At 45.9% G+C, this 20,587-nt stretch overlaps 2 long non-coding RNA genes across 2 annotated transcripts in view; one reads left to right on the top strand and one right to left on the bottom strand.

Annotated features, from left to right (window-relative positions):
• Positions 1-3,726, bottom strand: part of LOC111094441 — a 22,063-nt gene extending 18,337 nt beyond the window's left edge. Inside the window, exon 1 of the long non-coding RNA XR_005385446.1 lies at positions 3,408-3,726. This is a non-coding gene — a long non-coding RNA (uncharacterized LOC111094441). The remainder of the gene's footprint in view (positions 1-3,407) is intronic.
• On the top strand, positions 3,710-20,587 carry LOC111094443. The gene is made up of 3 exons (XR_005385447.1): positions 3,710-4,014; positions 19,190-19,241; positions 19,913-20,587. It is a non-coding gene; the product is annotated as an uncharacterized LOC111094443 (long non-coding RNA).

Raw genomic sequence — 20,587 nt, 5'->3', positions numbered from 1 at the left:
CCACACGGGAGACTAGTGTGCAGCTGTAAAGACGAGCAATGCGACATCATGGGGGAACCTCGCAAATGTTAGGTTACGTGGAATAAGCCCGTCACGAAGGACCACGTAGCCTATGAGTCCGCGTGGAGGAGATGCCCGGAAGAGGCACATCGAGACACACGGGGGGTAGATGAGGGGCTGCCGTGGGTGACGGCTGGGGTGGGAAGTTTGGCGGGTGACAGCTAAGAGGTATAAGATTTCTTGGGGCAGGTGGGCAATAAAAATGTTATAAAACTGGTTGTGGTGATGGATGCACAACTCTGTGAATATACTAAAAGCCATTGAGTTGTACACTTCAAATATATGAATCATACGGAATGTGAATCAAATCTCAAAAAAAACGAATTTAAAGACAAGAACAAGGATTTCCTCTGTACACTGATAGAGAAGGGTTTTCAGGATGTATTAAATAAAAGAGCAAAGTGCAGAGCACTCAGCGTATACAATATTTCGAGTAGGAAAGGGGGAAAATAAAAATGTCTCCTTTTTCTTCTATATAAAAATGCTGAGAGGTTTTGCATGAAATTAATAAAAGTTCTCACTGTGGAGAGAGGCTGTCCTGAGGATCTAGAAGAGCCAACGTGTCCCTATGTTTGTTCTTTGAATTTCTTGGCTGAGGATATCAACTTGATATAATTAGTTTAGCCAACATGCACGTTCACTGCTTTTTTTTTTTTTTTTTTTTTACTTTGTTTAAAAAGATTTTATTTATTGAGGGAGAGAGAGAGCGCATGAGCTGGGGGTAGGGACAAAGGGAAACGGAGAAGCAGACTCCCCTTTGAGCAGGGAGCCCAATGCGGGGCTCTCCCAATCCCAGGACCCTGAGATCGTGACCCAAGCCAAAGGCAGCAGCTTAACCGCCTGAGCCACCCAGAAGCCCCTTACTTTTTGTGTTTGTTTTAATGTAAGCTCTGTACCCAACATGGGGCTTGAACTCACAACCCGGAGATCAAGCGTCACTTGCTCTACCGACTGTGCCAGCCAAGGAGCCCCAATTCACCAGTACATTATGATCTTGGGACCGTATTTTAAATTATGCAGATATAGAACACGTTATTCTTCCTAGACAGCTTGTTGCATCAAACTGCCCCGATTGCGTGCCTGTTTATTCAATTAGGAAATCACTTTGCCCTGGGGTTCATCAGGATGGTGGTGAATGTCACAGCCCAAAAACATAAGCAATGTGCTGGATGTGAATTAACTGATGACCTGGATTCATGACCTCTAAAGAGGGTCGCACTCAGCATCCACGGTGCTCCCTGGGCTGTGTGCAAGGAGCCCCTCAGCAGAGCCCGGTGAGGGTCCTCAGCCCCCACAGATTGTCACCCACGTGTCTGCCCATGTGGTCTGGAGAGAAGACAAGGGCCATGACGCAGGGACAGCCCTCCCGGCAGACAGTGCCTCCAAGAAGCAACAGCTCTGAATTCTGCTTCCTGCCATGCTTCCGAAAGAGTTATAATTCACGGATTTCAAAATATGAAAACAATCTCAGCTCTTTCGACTGATGCTAATCCATCACCACCACGGAGGTGACGAGAACCTGACACTGCGTACTCTTACAAGCCACTAGCTGGTGAGAGGCATGGGAGCGCCTCAGACACGCCAGCGAGGGGGCACTTCCATAGTTGAGGTGGCCTAGTTATTCTGGAACTATGACCCGAGATTTGTTTTTTGGTGGATATCTCGCTAAGTGTTCCATTGGGTCCTCTGTTTTCAAAAACACTGACTTTAAATGCCAAAACGTGTCGTTTCTCTTTGGCTACACTGAGTAAATTGTTCAGTTACTCCGCTAGGTTGGGATCAGACAAAAACAAACGCAAATAAATTTTAATAGTGATCACACATTTTGTTTGTTTCCTTTTTCTTTCTCTCTCTCTCTCTCTCTCTCTCTCTTTTTTTTCTTTTTTTTTTTTTTAGGTAGGCTCCATGCCCAACATGGTCGAACTCATGACCCTGAGATCAAGAGTCACAGGTTCTACTGACTAAGCCGGCCAGGTGCCCCAATAACACCTTTTATATTTTAAAAACACATCATAATGCCAGAAAACTAAACATATAAAATCAACCCTCATATAAAATCTCACTTGTACCCGACTTCTATTAGGGGAAAGAAAAGAAGCCCTAGGACAAAGACACTGTTGTGAGGTTTAATTTATTCATTCAGTTTTATTCAAACTATACCACAGGGTCTGAGAAAAACACATCATTTTTAGACTAGGGAAAATTAGCATTAATTTTGCCTTTATGTTTTTTATGTTACAGTGTCCAAAACATTTTCCTGCCTATGTTCCCCTCAAAGTTCCAAATATTGCCCATCATCTCACCTGAGTGTTGCAGAATAATTTAGAGTGATACATTTATTCCAGAAAAAATCGGCATGGAAAAATATCAAATGAAAAAGCATTCTGTTATTTTTAAAAATCATGATTTTTGTTATGTTTGGAAAAAAGACTAGAAGGAACATACATATGAAAGTCTTAACAATGATTACCTTTGGGGATAGGATCATTTGACTTTTATTTCACTTATTTGCATTTTGGCAGTTAGTATATAATTCTTTCTATAGTCTTAAGAAATCATATTTTATTTTAGAAAACAGATTAGAAATATTTTTAAAAAGTAGACTGATGAATATAGACGTCCATAAATCAGAAGGCAGCCTTGAGAAAAAGTCATGATTTCTAATACAAATGGTCTTAATACAAAACTGAATTTCTCTTTCTAGATCTTTCCATCAAAATGGGTAGTCATGCATGAGTGAAGTAAACAGCTAGGCATGACATGCTGATGACTGACTTCTTGTCATTATTTCTAAAGAGCAGTTTCAAGAAATCAATTGATTTGCATTCCGATATGCAGAGAAGATAACTGACAGTTGGCCAATTCTCAGAATAAAAATAATTAAGTGAAAATATCTGAGAGCATTTCCCAGGACTTTTTTCTCAACATTTGCATAATGCCACAAAGTTTCTTAATGGTTTAAATTTCCTAGTTGCATTAAAACCTTAGTACTTTGTATTCCAGACTACAAGCCCTCCATTGGAAATACTTAATTGTTTTCTTTGGTGAAAGAAAATAGAATTTATCCAAAGATAACCTTTGTTTCATCTCCTTGGTGATTGTGCATTAGGTACATTAACCTCCTAGGGTCCTAGAATAATCTATTTTTAAAAGGAAGAATTTTTTATGGCTTAAGGGGAAAATGTTTACTAAAGTTGAAATTAGTTTTTGAGTGGCTGTGATTTAAAGACAGTGAGAATATGTGTCTAATCATTCATGTTGGGCCTAAGAAAGAACAATACCACACTATGTTTGACAAAGAGTAAGAATCTATCAGTCCATAATGTACCATTCGATTATTCACTCACCCAGTTGGCCGCTGAGCACCTGCTCAATGCCTGGCCTTGGAGATAGAGTGGGGAACCAAACTCTTCCCATCCCTTGTCTTTGAAGTAGGCCATCCCTGTGGACTTTCTGATCCAACTCCTTTTTCTGCAACTGGCTGGGACATGAACCCTGAGTTGGCCAGTCCAGCCTGGCAGTCAAGGGCGATGAGTCAGGTGAGAGAATCCTCAGAGGCTTCTGGAACCCAAGCACTGCCTATGGGAAGAGCTTTGCACTGCTGAGAAGAGGCCCTTCGTCCATTGCAACTGACTAGCCATTTGATTCCAATTCATTCAAGGGCATGTAGGAAGTCCTGGGACGAGTTTTGGAGGGGACAGGCTTGAGGTTATCTTTGGATAAACCTCACCCCCACCCCCCCACCCCCACCAACATGCTACGGACCATATCTTCATTACTGTCTTTAATGGTGTTTAACTTCGCTCCAGTTGAATCAGAAGCTTTAGGAGGGCAAAGAGTGTGCCTTGTATTCCTCACATAGCAAGGGTACAATAAATGTTTGTCTACGTTTGATTTGCCTCCTTTCAGAAAGATAAAAGCCACACGTCAAGCAAGATCAGCCAACTATGGGAGGTAGGGGTCAGAGTCATGCAGGTAAGTCTAAAGAGACTTACATTTCATCCTACTGGAGTTGACTGCCTGAACACTGAATGGTACTTGACCTCCTCCGCACACCTCTGTCACAACTACCTCCACCCCCACCCCCTCCCACCAATACGGGCACACACACACACCGTTCTCAGGACGAAGAGAATAGTACTAGGCCAAATTTCCAGGTTAGATCCTTTATAACCAGCTTATTGTACTCTTAAAGATAAAAATATTTGAGAAAATATTTATTCTCCCTTAAATAAACCTCTTAAGTCTTTCTCGAGTGATAAAAATAACCAGTTTCTCTTTGTTAATACAACAAAGACCCTGAGAAAGTAATCACAAAAGTGCACATGGGTAACAACCTGTAAGATCTGTAAGAAATGTCCTCCCTATTAGGAATGCAATCATCTGATACAGTGATATGATTTCCAAAACTACATTCACATTGTCAGGCAATAAAATCAAGTCAAAATCACTTGAACGTACAGCAGGACAATGATCTGAGTTTAGAAATGGGAAACCTTGAATTATGTGGTGAAAATAATTTTTCTATGGACAGCAATTTGCCAATAACTTTAAAAGGGTGTGCATAGCTTTCATTTCTAGAACATGGGAACAGGGCTTCCTCTACGGTGCTTGCTACAGTTGAACGTGAGGCTTTTGTGAGCCCTTGATTCTAGAAGGAATGCCAGCAGGCTTCATGAGGCCCTGGGTCCACACTGCCCCACATCCAAATCCAACTGCACACCAGAGGCTCCTGGGTTTGAGATTCAGAGTGGACGCAGTTGTGCGCCTCTGAGAGGTTCCCGCTATAGAACCAAGTGCCTTCCTGCTGAAGTATGTTCTTCAACCAAGTGGTAGACCAGTTCTTTTTTTTTTTTCCACAATTGTTAAAAAAAGATTTTTATTTATTTATTCATGAGAGATATAGAGAGGCAGAGACACAGGCAGAGGGAGAAGCAAGGGCCCTGCAGGGAGCCCGATGTGGGACTCGATCCTGGACCCCAGGGTCACGCCCTGAACCCAACGAAGGCAGATGCTCCGCCGCTGAGCCACCCAGGGTGCCTGGTAAACCAGTTCTGAGAGGAGCAGCTACATCAGTGACGGGGACTCTGGTCCAGTGAGCTGCGCCCTGGGCCAACCTACGCTTCCAGGCTCGCTGTGGATACCGAAGCTCCTGGTGAGCCAGGTGTAAAGGGAGGCAGATGGAACACTAAATCCCCTGGCAACATGTTGAGTCACCTCCCAGCGCAGGAACTCAAAATGACTGGCTGGACAGGAGACAGGCTGGGATTTTCATGGGACCTGATAGAAATCAATCCACCTCCATTCTTTGACTCTGGGCTACGAAATTGGCAGAATGCAAAAGAAAAGGAAGGCTTCCATCTCTGTCCATGTGCCCCTCAGAAACAGGAATTGACAGTGTTTCATTCAGCAGAACTAAAATAAGCCATTAATCATCCTGTTTCTAACATAAGCCTCCTTGTCTTCAAGAAATTATAGTTATTTTAAAGTAAATAAATGACAGTGATAAATAGGCAGTCATTTCATGGAAGAACTAGAATTTAAAGGTGTGTGTGTGTGTGTTTTAACAAGGCCCCAGACAGCTAGCTTTTAGAAAGTTCAAATAATCCCTTTCAAAAGCAATATTCAGATAATTCTTCGCAGAAGGCAGATGGCAGTAAGTTCAAAAGGTTGAAAGAGTTCAGTGGGAAACTTTGCCTCCTGGAACCAAAGAAGATAAGCTTTGGAATAGATCACCTTGTGGGAAGAAGGAGTGTAGGGGAAAGAGGAGCATCTTATACTCTGAGGTAGCACTAACTTGAGCAAACATTGCATTTACTTGCTGAGCATTCAGAGATCTTAGCGGTGGTCCCAGGGATCCATCCCAGTGAGATCAAGCCTTCTCGAAAATGGTCTCTGAAGCACAGATCCTAGGTTTGTTTATTTATTTATTTATTTTAGTTTATTTTATTTTTAAATATTTTATTTATTTATTCCTGAGAGACACACACAGAGAGGCAGAGACACAGGCAGAGGGAGAAGCAGGTTCCCTGCGGGGAGCCGATGCGGGACTCGATCCCAGGACCCCGGGGTCACACCCTGGGCTGAAGGCAGGCGCACGACCACTGAGTCCCCAGGGCGCCCGGATCCTAGGTTTAATATTAAGTACAGGACTGTGTGTCGGTCTGGTTCCTGTTTTAATAAATTTTTCTCAACACTTTCCCGGCCAGAAGAAACCAAGGCCTTTGACACGTGCAGAGCAGGTTTCGGCAGCTGAGGTTCACCTGCACTGTTTCCGGGGGCTCCCTGGGTCTGATTCCCGGCGTGTCAGCATCAGGGCTGCACGGTTCCAGGCCGGCAGCTCATGCCACTGCCTGTTGGTCCCGGATGACACTCAGGGGTGGCTCCCGGGGGTCCCTGCGGCCGGCAGCCTAGCCTGTTCCCCGATGCCAGGCTCTCACGTCCAGGCGAGGGCCCGTCGCCGACATTGTGCTCCGTAAATATTTGCCGGGGGACCAAGGACTGCACGTCCGGCGTTGGGCAGCCTGGACCCACTTCTGAGCACCCGGCTCAGGACCCACACTGCCGTTTCCAGATGCTTCTTACTGTCTGGGTGTCAAGGAGAGCAGCGCCGGGTGGGAAAGCTGTCCTTCCCCAGAGCAGCCCTCACGCCAACCTGGAACCCACAGCTTGGCCCGGGTGTTTTGGCAGGTGACTATGACACCTTTGTATCCCTAGGCAGTTTTTCTAAAGGGCAGAGCTGATGTGCTCGCTGATATTTCATTTACGGTGCGAAAGGGGAGTGGTCAGGACCTCCCCTCGGACTGGAAACTTTGGAGCCACGGAGGGGAGGCTCCCGTCATCATCGGCAGGTCATCATTCCAAGGTCAAGGAGGGCCTGAAATGTGCACACTCAGCAAAACCCAGAAACGGAAATACAACATTTGGTGCATATCAAACAAAAGGCACGTAAAAGATAGCTTATCGTTTGTCAACAGAGCACTAATTATCCTTCAAATTTTTCCCCAGAGCAATGAACATTCTGCTTATACTGCAAACATCGGTTCTAGTCCCAGTGAGCGCAGCAGGGTATGGGGCCAAAGAATGCGGGGCGCCCTGAGACTGAGGTGCGCTTGGAATGGGAAGAGGAGGTCAGTGGGAAGTAATTCCAAGAATGGACTGGGCCTAGAAGCGGAGCCTAGAAAACAGTTTGGTATTTGGTGCTTCATGATGGATAATCAGGCTCAAGTCCAAGACCCAAGATGAGATCAAATAGAGGAAGGAGCACACACCTGACCTTAGACAACCAGGGCAGGTCAAATTCGTGGATGGCGGCAAAGGACCCCAAAGATCCAGATAAATCCTTTGGGAAAGACCGCTCGGGGCCTGGGGCATGGTCCCGATTAAGAAACTCTGCAATACTGTGGGATGGGAGCCAGAGGGGCCGGTGCCAGGAGGCCCTTGCACCAAGGTCTGGGGCAGCCTTGAGAGCAGTCAACGGGCGCAGGGACCTCGAGACTCGGGCAGCCCCATGCGCGGCAGGCCTGGAGGTGGGTGGGTTATGATGGAGCACCCTCGAAGGCTCACGGACACGGAGAAATGTGGACACCCTCGGCGGAGAGCTCCCCGGGAGTGGCCACAGCCAGCATAGTGCTGAGTCACCCTGATCCCCCGTTTGCCAGCTGCATGAGCGTCTAGACAACTAGCCTAATCCCTCCAAATCTTCCCCTTTTCACCTGCTCAATGGAATAGCTGAGGCTCCTCCTCAGCCCTCCGGCACCCCCGTCTACAGGCAGTGTTCATTCTGATTGGTCAGCACCCAAACTGTATCAGTCATTAAGTATTTTGAGGATCATACTGGGAGCAATAATGCCTACTTGGGGGGCGCCTGGGTGGCTCAGCCATTGAGCATCTGCCTTGGGCCCAGGGTCCTGGGATCGAGTCCCACATCGGGCTCCCTGCAGGGAACCTGCTTCTCTGTCTGTGTCTCTGCCTCTCTCTGTGTCTCTCATGAATAAATAAATAAAATATTTAAAAAACAAATAATACCTACTTGGTGGAGTTATTTTGAGAACTCTAGATAATATGCATGGAGCAAGCTGTACATTGGCCAACACATAGTAGGTACCTAAGTAAATAGTCGCTGCTGTTATCTCATTAAAATAGTTATCACCACCATGAACTGTTGTGGACCCAAACTCATCTGCTGAAGCCCTGACCTCCAATGTGACTATATTTGGAGACAGAGCCTTTAAAGAAGTAATTAAGATTAAATGAGATCTTAAGGGTAGGGCCCAAACCTGATATGAACCGTGCCCTTACAAGAAGAGGAAGAGACGTCAGAGTGCGCGCGCGCTCTCTCTCTGCTGCCCGCACACTGGGGAAAGGCCACAAGGAGAAGGCAGAGATCTACAAGCCGGAAACAGAGGCCTCCCTGGAAACCAACCCTGCCACTCCCTAAAGAAAAACTAGGAAATAAATGTCTGTTGTTCAAGCCACCGGGCCTGTGCTATTTTGTTATGGTGACTGACGCTGACTCATACACTCACTGACCCATGTAGGTTTGTGGACCAAAGATGAACTCCACGTACGAGCTGCTCAGAAGATCCACAACTGGTCTGTTTCCCACAATTTAAGACAGGAAATATTCTGAATAGATTTTATTTTATTGTGTCCTATCTCAGCAGAGATGGACTGTGTCTTTTGATCTACAGATCATAAGGACTGTCCTTCTGGAGAGAATTCTAGGTAGATCAGGAAATCTAGGCAGGAGCCTCACCATCTCCCACAATCTACGGAACCACCACTTCTTTCTCCTTGGGCACGATGAGGATGGTCTTTTCCTGGGTTGTAAATCTTGTTTGATTTTTGTGGGGCTCCAACCAACGTGTCAGAATACGTTCATATGTAGGATAACTCTGGAAGCACCCACAAGACACTCGTCTTAACTTTCTTCAGAGGTGGAATTGAAGACAAATGTGAAATTATTTTTTAATGATATTTCTTGAGATCACTGGGTGGCTCGGTGGTTTAGCGCCGCCTTCAGTCCAGGGCGTGGTCCTGGAGACCTGGGATCGAGTCCTGCATTGGGCTCACCGCATGGAGCCAGCTTCTCCCTCTGGGTCTCTGCCTCTCTCTGTGTGTCTCTAATGAATGAATAAATGAAGTCTTCTAAAAAAAATGATATTTTTGTACTTTCTGCTTTAAGGAAAGTAGTTTAGCATTTTAATCTCAGTGAGAGGTGTTTTCTTTTTTTTTTTTATATTAAAGCCTAATTGTCATAGAACGTTGTATTAGTGTCAGGTGTATAACATAATGACCTGATATTTTGATTTATTGCAAAGCGATCACGACGATAAATCTAGTTAACATCTTGTTAGCATACTATTTTACAGTATTTATCTTTATATCTCGAATGTTGACCATATCCAGAAATAACATTTTATTGAAGAAAAAGAGGAGGAGGAGGAGGAGGAGGAGGAGGAGGAAGAGAAGGAAGAGGAGGACAGAGAGAAGAAGAGAGAGGAGGGGGAGGAGGAAGGAAAGCTTTATTTTGGAAATTTTAAGAAAGGTCATTTTTTGCTATGGGTTCACATTTTTCACATTTGGGATTCTTACCCCTTATTAGGAGATCTTTTTTGGAAAAGCAACAGATTTTAAAAGAAGAGGAACACAGCTGGCTGGCTGTCCCATGGATGACCGGCCTTCCTGCCCCTGCTCAGACTCCACGGGTCTCCACCTCCCCGCCAACCCTTCAAGCATCCTCATGTCACCTTCACCAGCTTGACTCGTTCCATCCAAATAGTCATTCTTTTTTTACATGCACATGTCTCCAGGGGAACCTCGTGCTGAATCCACACATTCTCCACCCTCGACAGACGAGCTACATGGAGGAAAGGAGGAGAAACTGTAACTGAGCAGAGAAAGCCCGGGTCGAGGCCACAGCCCAGCCCTCTAGACTGGAGAGGTGGGCAGCGTGGTCTGAGGAGAAGGAGCAAGGGCTTAGGAATTCCCCTTGTCAGACGGCAAGACACAGTTTGGACTTGATTCTAATACTTGTCAGGAGAGGCCTGTGATAAATCAGATTATTGCAAGTGGAAGCCACAAACATTAGGATTTTGTGTTTAATTGGCCGCAAGTGTGAAAGACTTGGCAGGAACTTCCACGCACAACAAATGGAAATGTGCACAGTCGGGAGCACACAGTGTCCAGGCACCGCGTCCCCGTCAAAGGCAGCGGTTTTGTTCTGCCCAATTCAGCATGAATGAGGCGACAGGCGAAGGCACCCACTGTCCTACTTACAATGACGAGGGGGATGGCCTGGGCTCGAACAAAGAGACAGGGCGGGCCTACCCACGGACTGGCCACTCTCGTCCCATTTCCGTCCCAGTCATGTCCCTGGGCAGAAATATTCAGGAGGAAACTCCTGGTCTCTACTGGGAAATTCAACACAAGAAAATAGAAGTAGGGGCCGTAGAGAGCGAGAGAACGACAGACCCTCAACTACCAACTGTAGGCAAATATTTCTAGAGTGAATTTCAGGTGACTTTTTTTTTTTTTTCCCCTGGGAAAAGATCAGCTTTCATTTTTTACTGAGCAGGAGAAAGAATAAAAACAGAATTCTGTAAGATTGACTTTGAAAATGGAAGCCTAAGTGTACGAGTGTCACCTGGAACAAACCATGCTAACGAATTTTTCAGCCAACAAGGGCATACGGTGCACAGGCTACGAGATGATACCCACATGCGATTTGAACCACCACCCACCTTGCACGGGTTTACGAAGTTTGCATGCACGTCCCTGGTGGGAGCAGGATTCTGTGCTCGGGCGCTGCCCTGCCGCACTCCGCCCAGCTCATCTCGGGCAGGTACTCCAACATCCTGGGCCTTCAGTCTCACCTGTAGACTAAGCACCACGATATACCAAGAGGAACATTGTAAAGACCCCGTGGAATAATGCTTGTATGGCCCAGATTCCTATGGGCTATGAATTATTATTATTATTATTACCAAGAACAGCTACTCAGGGCTCAACTTCCTAGGAAAGTTCAGGAAATGGAGCCTTGATTGGTGGCTCCTTGAAGCATCTGTCCCGAGGATGGCCAGCTGTCCTCTCAGAGCTCACAGGGTGGAAATCTTGGTTCCTCGTGGAAAGCTTGTCTCCACTGACGGAGGGCACCACACGAGCAAACTGGGGAAGTAACCTGAGCAAGGAATGGAAGGGGAGACAGCACTGTGAAGGCCAATCCTAAACAACCAAGATGCAAACCCGTGGGCACGGAATAAGGACATGTGTCAGGGGGGTCAGGAGGATGTGACATCGGGGGCTGAGGTACCTGAGTCAAGCCAAGCCCTCGGCTACTATGTCACTTAGCATAATGTTTTCCAGATCCATCCGTGTTGTCAGTACTTCACTTCTTTTCATAGCTGAATAATATTCCATGACATGGACACGCTACACTTTGTTCATCAGTCGATGGCCACTTGGATTATTTCCACCCTCAAGCTGTTATGAACATTTGTGTATAAGTTTTTGTGGGGGCACATGTGTTCACTTCCCCTGAGTATATATACTTAGGAGTGGAATCGCTGGGTCATATGATAAGTTTATGTTGAAGCTCTTCTGGAGCTTTTCTGAAGCTTTTCTGAAGCTTTTCTGTCTGAAGAACAGACAGATGATTTTTCTTTTCCTTTTTTTTTTTAAGATGTTATTTATTTATTCATGAGAGACACACAGAGAGAGGCAGAGACACAGGCAGAGTGAGAAGCAGGCTCCATGTGGGGAGCCCGATGTGGGACTCGATCCCGGGACCCCAGGGTCACGCCCTGAGCTGAAGGCAGATGCTCACCTGCTGAGCCACCCGGGTGCCCCTGGACAGACTATTTTTCGTAAGAGCGGCACTGTTTTGCATTCCCATCAGCAGTAGAGGAGGCTTCCAAGTCCCCCCACGTCCTTGCTGTCCTTTTCATCATCTGCCTTTTTGATGCTAGGCCTCCTAATGGATGTGTGGTGTATCTCATTGTGGTTTTGATTTGAATTTCCTCGATGGCTGATAATGTTGAGAATCTTTTCATCTGCTTCTTAACCATTTGTGTGTCTTGTTTGGAGAAATGTCTCTTCGGATCCTTTGACAATTTTTTTAATTGAGTTGTTTATCTTTTTATTATTGGGTTGTAAGAGCTCTTTATGTGTTCTAGATATATAAGCCCTTTATTAGATATATAATTTGCAAAACAATGTTGCCCGTTCATGGATTTTTATCTTTTTGATGGTCTCTGATTCTGGACTTTTAGTCTTCTGGTTGCTTTGGGGGACTTGGGGGGCTCAGTCAGTGAAGCATCTGCCTTCAGCTCCAGTCATGATCTCAGGGTCCTGGAAGAGAGCCCCACGTCAGGGCTGCTTTTTCTTCTCCCTCTGTCACTCCCTCCCTGCCCCACTTGTGCTCTCTCTTTTTTTTTCTCTCTCTCACTCAAATAATAAATAACATCTTTAAAATTTTTTGGTTCCTTTGCTTCTTTATTTTTTTTAAGATTCTATTTATTTTTATTTTTTATTTTATTTTTTAAAGATTTATTTATTTATGATAGAGAGAGAGAAAGAGAGGCAGAGACACAGGAGGAGGGAGAAGCAGGCTCCAGGGAGCCTGACGCGGGACTCGATCCCAGGACTCCATCTCACCCTTGGCCAAAGACAGGCGCTAAACTGCTGAGCCACCCAGGGATCCCCAAGATTCTATTTTTTTTTTTTTAGAGAGAGAGCACAGGTGCGCTGTGGCGAGGGGCAGAGGGAGAGAAAGTCTTAAGTAGACTCCTTGCTGAGCGTGGAGCCCCACATGGGGCTTGATCTCATGACCGTGAGATCACAACCTGAGCCAAAACCAAGACCAGACACTAATAACCAGCTGCTCCACCCAGAGGCCGGGCTTCCTCTTAACTCCAATAAAAAATATGCCTGGAAAAAAAAAATATGCTTGGAAAACTCTGATATGGAGGAAGACTTTGGAAACAACTGAATACGACTCCCTCACTCTTCAGAGTGAGAAACTAAGGACGAGAAGGATTAAGCCATGTGTTCCACAGCTAATGGGTGGCAGAGTGGGAATCAACATGTTGTCAGTCAAGATGCTTTTGGTTCCAAACGCCAGGAAAAACAAAACAAAACAAAACAAAATCCCAAACTGACTTGCAGAATGAGAACAGCCAACCTTGCAATTGCTATTACCAGAATTTTCTTACCTCATAATACCAAATGCCCGTTGACCAGCGCTGATCGTGGTGGGGAGCAGGGAAGACAAGTCACTGAGCAGATCTCCCAGTGATGGGCTGGGACAGAGCGAAGAGAAGCCAAAGACAAAATCCACTGGGCAGTAGGAAGGAGGCGCACAGCAGAGACAAAATTTACCTACAAGGTGGCAGAGATGGGGACCTGCCACAATCCCTGGCGACGCTGACGCTAACAACAGAAGGACCATAGAGGGTCAGAGCCGGGTTCAGGCAAGATAAGCTGAAGCTCAGTGAGTGGGGACGAGGGCTGGCCCCTCGGTTCAGGCTGCCATAACGGAATGCCACACACTGGGTGGCTTATAAACAACAGAGATTTATTTCTCACTGCTCTGGAGGCTGGAAGTCCAAGATCAGAGAAGATTCAGTGTGGCGGGGCGGGGGGGGGGGGGGGGGGGACACGCACTTCCTGATTTGCAGATGGCTGTGTCTCCTGCTTGCATCCTCGTATGGCTCAAGGGTTCAGCAAACGCTCTGAGGTCTCTTTACAAGGGCAGTCATCCCATTCACGAGGGCTCTGCCCTTATGTCCTCATCACCTCCTAAACACCCATTTCCAGATGCCATCACATTGGAGATTAGTTTTCAACATCTAAATTTTGAGGGGACATGAATCTTCCGTCTGTAGCAGGAGCCAAAGCAACAGATGAAAGCATTAGTGGGGTTCAGAGGCTGACACCACAGGAAGGTTAGAGACCCGTGAGTCTTGTGTTCCGATAAAAGTTCACAGTCCGGGGCTGATATATTTTTTTTCTTTTTAAGATTTTATTTATTTGTTCATAAGAGACACAGACAGAGGGAGAAGCAGGGTCCCTGCAGGGAGCCCAATGGGGAACTCAATCCCAGGACCCCAAGGTCATGACCTGAGACGAAGGCAGACACTCAACCGCTGAGCCATCCAGGTACCCGAAATATATATTTTTTTTAATCAGAAATAATTTTAGTTCTTCTTAAGAGCCTCATTTATTGGTCACAGTAAGGCTTCAAAGACCTGAGACTATGTTGGCATTGGTGGCATCACCCAACCAGGGATACCCAGAGCTGCTTGCAAATCAGAGACAGGTCAACTAGGAGAATCCTTGAGATCTCTTCGTTTTGTAGCATGACTCTGATTATAAATAATCAGTGCTCTGATTATTTCAATGCATGTGGATAGCTCTCTAAAAGCCATGTGTATTCAATCAGAACTTTCCATTTGCCTCTTCAGCCGCATTGATCCCCCTCTACAACCAGCATCGGTGGGTGGGTTTCAGAATCTATGTTCCTGCTTGATATCTTCAACAAGCACTTGGTAAAACCGAGAAAAATAAGGCAAGGTTCTTACCCTGCCCAAGTGAAAAAGAGGAGGAGCACTACCATGGCTCTTGAATGTTTCAAGAAAAGAGATAGTCTAATTAAAACATAAAACAAGGGTTTCCTGGTGGCTCAGTCGGTTGAGCTCTTGATTTCGGCTCATGTCACAATCTCAGGACCTTGGGATCAAGCCTCACATCAGACTCTATGCTCTGCTTGAGATTCTTTTCCCTTCCTTCTCCCTCTCCCTCTGCCCCTCCTCCTGCTTACCCTCTCACTGTCTTCCTAAAATATATAAATAATCTTAAAAATAAATAGATTAAAAAAAACCCAGATAATTTGTATCAGATTGAAAGGGAGAATGTTGGAACCAATGATCAGAACTATGGAAGTGGAACTAAAGAATGTTCCAGAATATAAATTACTATCGATGAGAAAGAAGGAAATAAGAGCAACAAAAGAACAAACAATTCTTTCACTGGATAAAGTATGAACGCTTGTGTGAGCCAAAAGAGCAATGGGAAACCAGAACATGTCATTCCAAAATCAGGACACATTTGTTTAATTAATATTGGTCGATGCCCTGAGTCACTTCGCTTCCTGTTAGTTTAATCATAGAAATGAAACAGGATACGAAATGTTCTGAAGACTCTATTATTCAAATGAAGTATTTATCTGGGCAGTGAGCCTCTTCATCAGTGGCTTTCAAGCATTTCTGACCCTCAGTAAGACATGTATTTTACATCAAAGGCTCCCTCCCTCCCTCCCTCCCTCCCTCTCTCTCTCTCTCTCTCAAGCTGCACGTGATCTGTACTATAGGCAACGTGCTCTGATATTTTCTTTCTAGTCGACTTTATTTTATTCTATTTCTCATCTTGAGGCTGCTGTCAGAGGCCCACTAAGTGTACTTCATGGGTTGCAGCTCACAGTCTGAAAAGGACTCACCAAGGGGCCTGATCGCAATGTCCTAGTTTCCAGGGACGACCTGGTGTTGCTGCCGCCCGGGGATCTCAGCCCCGCCTTACAAGGCGGCTTTTCCCAGCTCGGACCCACCGGCAGCGCCCCTGGAATGTGCACCAGGCTCCCCAGCCGTGTTTCCAGCGGTTGTCTCCCATCTCCGCGGGTTGTGGCTCTTGTCCCTCCTCCAAATGGCACCTGGGAAGCGCACCCCGCTGAGCAGTGCTCCTGGCACCGCAAGCCCGAAACCCCGGGACGACTTCACCCACCTTCCTCTGGCGGTGCTGCCCTGGGTGCTGCCCTGGGTGCTGCCCCGGGGCCCGCGTGGTGTCTGCCTCCACTTGTCGTTGCACTTGGCCTTGGCCTTGGTTCCATTCTATCAGACCTGCTCCCTCCTGGTTCCGCTGCTGACCTCGGCATCCCTGTGGGGTTCCTCTGTGATCGCATGGAGATGCTACTGCAAACACTGGCTCCTGGGCCCGTGTCCCCGAGGTTATGCTGGAGACCTCTGAGGAGGGCTTCTTGATCCCCAGCTGCCTGGGATCGCGCTAGTCCAACTGAACGGAAATGCAGACGCGGTCCTTGGAGGACGCTCTTCAGCACAGGGCAGGGGGCGGTTTCCATCTAGAGAGCTGGGGTTGAGACTTGTCCTCTCAGAAGTCTTCCTCGCGCACCAAAGCAGGGCAATGACCACAGATGTCCCCCAGCTTGGGGCCCCCTGCTTCCCTGGGACACCCTGCCGGGTGGCTTCTGTGTGGTGTTCCCTCTCTCTCCATGTGTTGACCTAAATGTGTGAGATCTGTTGGAAATCCCCAAAACCCTCTGGGCCCGGTCCCGGACCAAGGAACATGCACCCTGGTAGGTCACGAGCAGTGAGCATTTGGAACAAATATGGATCCAGGTACAAAAGGCTATAAGTTGCAAAGTTGTATTAGAATTGCCACATAAAACTCCTTCACAAATAAGATCACCTTTCCTTACAACAGCATCGTTGTGAGATTCCGCTGTGCTGTTGAACTCTTGGCACACAGGTAGAGTTTGCATGGTATACATATACACAGCGTGCTTCGGTTTTTATCTTGCTTTGTTGTTTTTGTTTTTTAAGATTTTATTTATTTATTTGAGAGAGAGAGAGAGAGAGAGAGAAAGCAGGAGGGGAGGGGCAGAGGGAGAGGGAGACTCCCTGTTGAGCAGGGAGCCCGATGCAGGGCTCGATCCCAAAACCCCAGGCTCATGACCTGAGCTGAAGGCAGATGCTTAACTGACTGAGCCCCCCCAGGTGCCCCACATAGTGTATTTAGTTTTAACACATTACTGTCTACACAGTGAGTACTCAGAAGGATACTTACTGGTTCAATACAGAAAAATTTGGGGCACCTGGGTGGCTCCTGGATCCCAGGATCCGGGATCGAGCCCCACGTCGGGCTCCCTGCAGGGAGCTTCTCCCTCTGCCTGTGTCTCTGCCTCTCTCTTTGTGTCTCTCATAGATAAATAAATAAAATCTTTTTAAAAAATTAAAAAAGGAAGTAATGGCCAGATTTTTTCAACCAGGAGCTGCTCGTCCTTGCTTTGTTCTAATTTTGGTGGCTCTAGAATGCTCTTTTTTGTTTTGAGCCAGAATCTGCTTCCTCGTAACTCGTCCCTATGGCCTCTGGTTCTGCCCCGTGGAACTATGCACATTTAGCTGCTTCTTGGTGACAGCCATACAAATACTTGAAGACAGCTGTCATATCTCCTCAGAGTCTCCTCTCACCCACATGAAGTATCGCCATCGTGAGACCTGATTTCAAGTTCTCACCTTTTGGCTTGCTTCTCTGGACCTGCTTCAGTTGATCAGTGTTGCTTATTAGTCTTTGTTGCCGCAAATGTCATGACTAGTAAAGGGGTGGCCTGAGCCAAGCCAGATAAGTCACATGATTATCTCCATTGTTCTGGGTTATTACTGAGGGCAGCTCAAGTTTGCGATCTGTCCTGTGCACTTCCTGCTTGTGATTCACCCCACTAAAGACCACAAATCTTTTCTTTCTTCTTCCTTTCCTTATACATTTGCTCTAGGGATCACAGAGCAGGATCTATTTTTATTAATAGTATCTTATGGCATTTGATCTGATTTGTATTTCTAGTTTATTGGGTCCTTTTCAGATCTCAATTCTATCATCCAGGGCATCAGTCATCCCTCCCAGAATCACACTATCTGCATGTGGATGAGACAAATGTATGCTGTTCTTAAGTCCATATAAATCTCCATTAAGTATTTTCACATGAAAGTCAGGATAGGGATGCCTGGGGGGCTCAGGGGTTGATCACCTCCCTTGGGCTCAGGTCGTGATCCCAGGGTCCTGGGATCAAGTCCCATCCACATTAGGCCCCTTGCAGGGAGCCTGCTTCTCCCTCTGCCTGTGTCTCTGTCTCTCCCTGTGTGCCTCATGAATAAATACATAAAATCTTAAAAAAAAAAAAAAAAAAAGAAAGAAAGAAAGTCAGGATAGACTCTTTCAACTTGCTGCCCCTGAACTCTTTATAAAGTGGAGCTGGGATCCCTGGGTGGCGCAGTGGTTTAGCGCCTGCCTTTGGCCCGGGGCGCGATCCTGGAGACCCGGGATCGAATCCCACGTCGGGCTCCCGGTGCATGGAGCCTGCTTCTCCCTCTGCCTGTGTCTCTGCCTCTCTCTCTCTCTGTGTGTGTGACTATCATAAATAAATAAAAAACAAAAAAACTTTAAAAAAAAAATAAAATAAAGTGGAGCTGATTGCCAGTTAGCTGGGGCCCTCCAGCCCACAATGAATTCACCTCATGATCATACAGCCCACACACCACCTTTGGTTTTAAAGATATTATGAGAGCCTCTTTCAACGACTGCAAAAATTCTGATCAACAAAAGCAGTCTCCTGATCAAATGGCTTAGAAACTTAGTGAAGTGTATAAACAAGGACTTCTACCAATGAGTCCGTACTAGCTCCTAGAGAGCACTAGCTCCCCTTCTGACCTCCTCAGGGCAACCTTTAGAGACGCTAGTCTAGAATGCGTTGTGGTCACGCTGCCTTTCTTATACTGGGTACGGGAAGTTCAATGCAAAATCTGGAGCTGAATCACAGCACCAGCTATGGAATTTCCTATTAAACCAGGAGTTAGCACAAGGGCAATAAGTACATGTAATTAATCTTTGAAAATCTTTTCCATGACTCACAAAGACCAGTGTGCGTGGGGGGCCCTGTATGGCAATTCTTCCCCTGCATCAAAGCTGGAGCACTACTGAGTTAGATCAATGAAAGGTGCTAAAGGAAACTCCCATCATCAACCATCTTGGCAAATCCATCTCTAGCAGTGAATGAAGGAACAGTAGAGGAACCTGAAGGGCCCTGCTTATCAGCAAGGTTTAATTTGTGTTGTTTTCACATAAACCCCTTATAATCTTAATGCATAGTGATACATTTTTTTGGTTGGTATGAGGATTAAAGTAATTATGAAATTACCTGAAAGTCATTATCTATGAAATGGGCCACTACAGGGTCTGACATCTAAGATTGGAATCTAAATCTTTCTAGATTAAATATTAAATGCACTATTCTTTGAAAGGTTGGAAAAAAGATTTTGACCACTTGACATTTATTTTTCCAAAGCAGCCCTTCTCTTTCGTGACCTTGGGCGTTGATCTCGGGATGACCCCTTACTGTGAGTTGATCCATGTGATTAATTAATTCCTATAATAATGAATTTGTGGAGCCGAAAGGCAGACTTTGTTTTAAAATGGCAGTTAGGTCCCCCACTCACTAAAAAAAAACGTGAGGGGCCCCCCGAGTGCCTCAGTCAGTTAAGCATCTTACTCTTGATTTCAGCTTAGGTCGTGATCTCAGGGTGGTGAGATTCAGCCCGCGTAAGATCTTCTCTCCCCCATCTCTAAAAAAAAAATCAATAAATAAAAAATAAATAAAATAACAGTTAGTTGGCACTACTGACATCATCACTTATTAGTTAAGTGACCTTGTGGGCTTACTTGCCTATCTTCAGAAAAGTTTATTGATAAGCAGTTCAACAATATAAGTCCTATGCAAAAAGTACCCAGGTGTCTATGTTAGACCTCCAAGTCATGTTTCAGGAAGAGATAGTCTATTTCAAAGAGTTACAAGCGGAAATTCCTTCTACAAGAATTAATGTAAAAAGTCCATCTAGGTAACTAGAAACCCAGCATTTAGTTCCTTTTATCCATCAACGTTGCCCCCTAAGTAACAGTTCAAACAAGCAACAGTTTTAAGTGAATTGCACATACGATAAAGAGTAATGACATGTATTGTGTAATCATCCTTTCCTTTAAAAATGCTCACTTGGGGTGCATCCTTTCCTAGGGCTGCAGTAACAAAGTCCCAAAAAGTGTGTGGCTGGAAACAACAGAAATGTGTTGAAGTCTGGAGATTAGAAGTCTGAAATCACAAAGTGAGTGGGGCCACCCCCCTCCCACCTCTAGAAGAGGATCCTTCTTTACCTTTTCTGGATTCTGGTGTCTGTCAGTGATCTTTGGCATCCCCCTATAGACATGTCACTCCCAGTACACGGCCTTCTTCTTTCTGTGTGTCTGCCTCTGGTATCCAAACTCCCCATTCTTATAAGGACCCTGATCCTATTTGATTTGTTATTCCTCATAATTAATTAGCCCTGTAAAGATCCTATTTCCATTAAGGTCATATTCAGAGGTATGGGGAGGGGGGTGGCAGTGGTGGTGGCTAGACATTCAGCACATCTTTTTGGGGGCAACAAATTTCAACCCATAGCACCGGACCTGAGTGAAGAATTGCGGCATTATATTGGCTGTACGAACACAGGTAGTGGCCACGGAAGCTGCCCCCAGGAAGTGGGTGCTGGGCAGAAGGGGAGGGTGGAAAGGAGGAATTTTCCAGGCCCACTTTGGCTCACAGAACATTTTCAGGGGAACATGGAGATGCTCATGGGAGCTGAGGAGTGGCAGCTTGTTTAAAACCTTATGGTCTCACCATGCTTCACCCCTTCCATAATAAAGAAGGCTT

Source organism: Canis lupus, chromosome 37 (assembly GCF_011100685.1).
Source record: "Canis lupus familiaris isolate Mischka breed German Shepherd chromosome 37, alternate assembly UU_Cfam_GSD_1.0, whole genome shotgun sequence".
In the NCBI taxonomy this organism is placed as follows: Eukaryota; Metazoa; Chordata; class Mammalia; order Carnivora; family Canidae; genus Canis; species Canis lupus.
The sequence above is the reverse complement of the archived record's forward strand: the minus strand, read 5'-3'. Positions and strand labels throughout refer to the sequence as shown.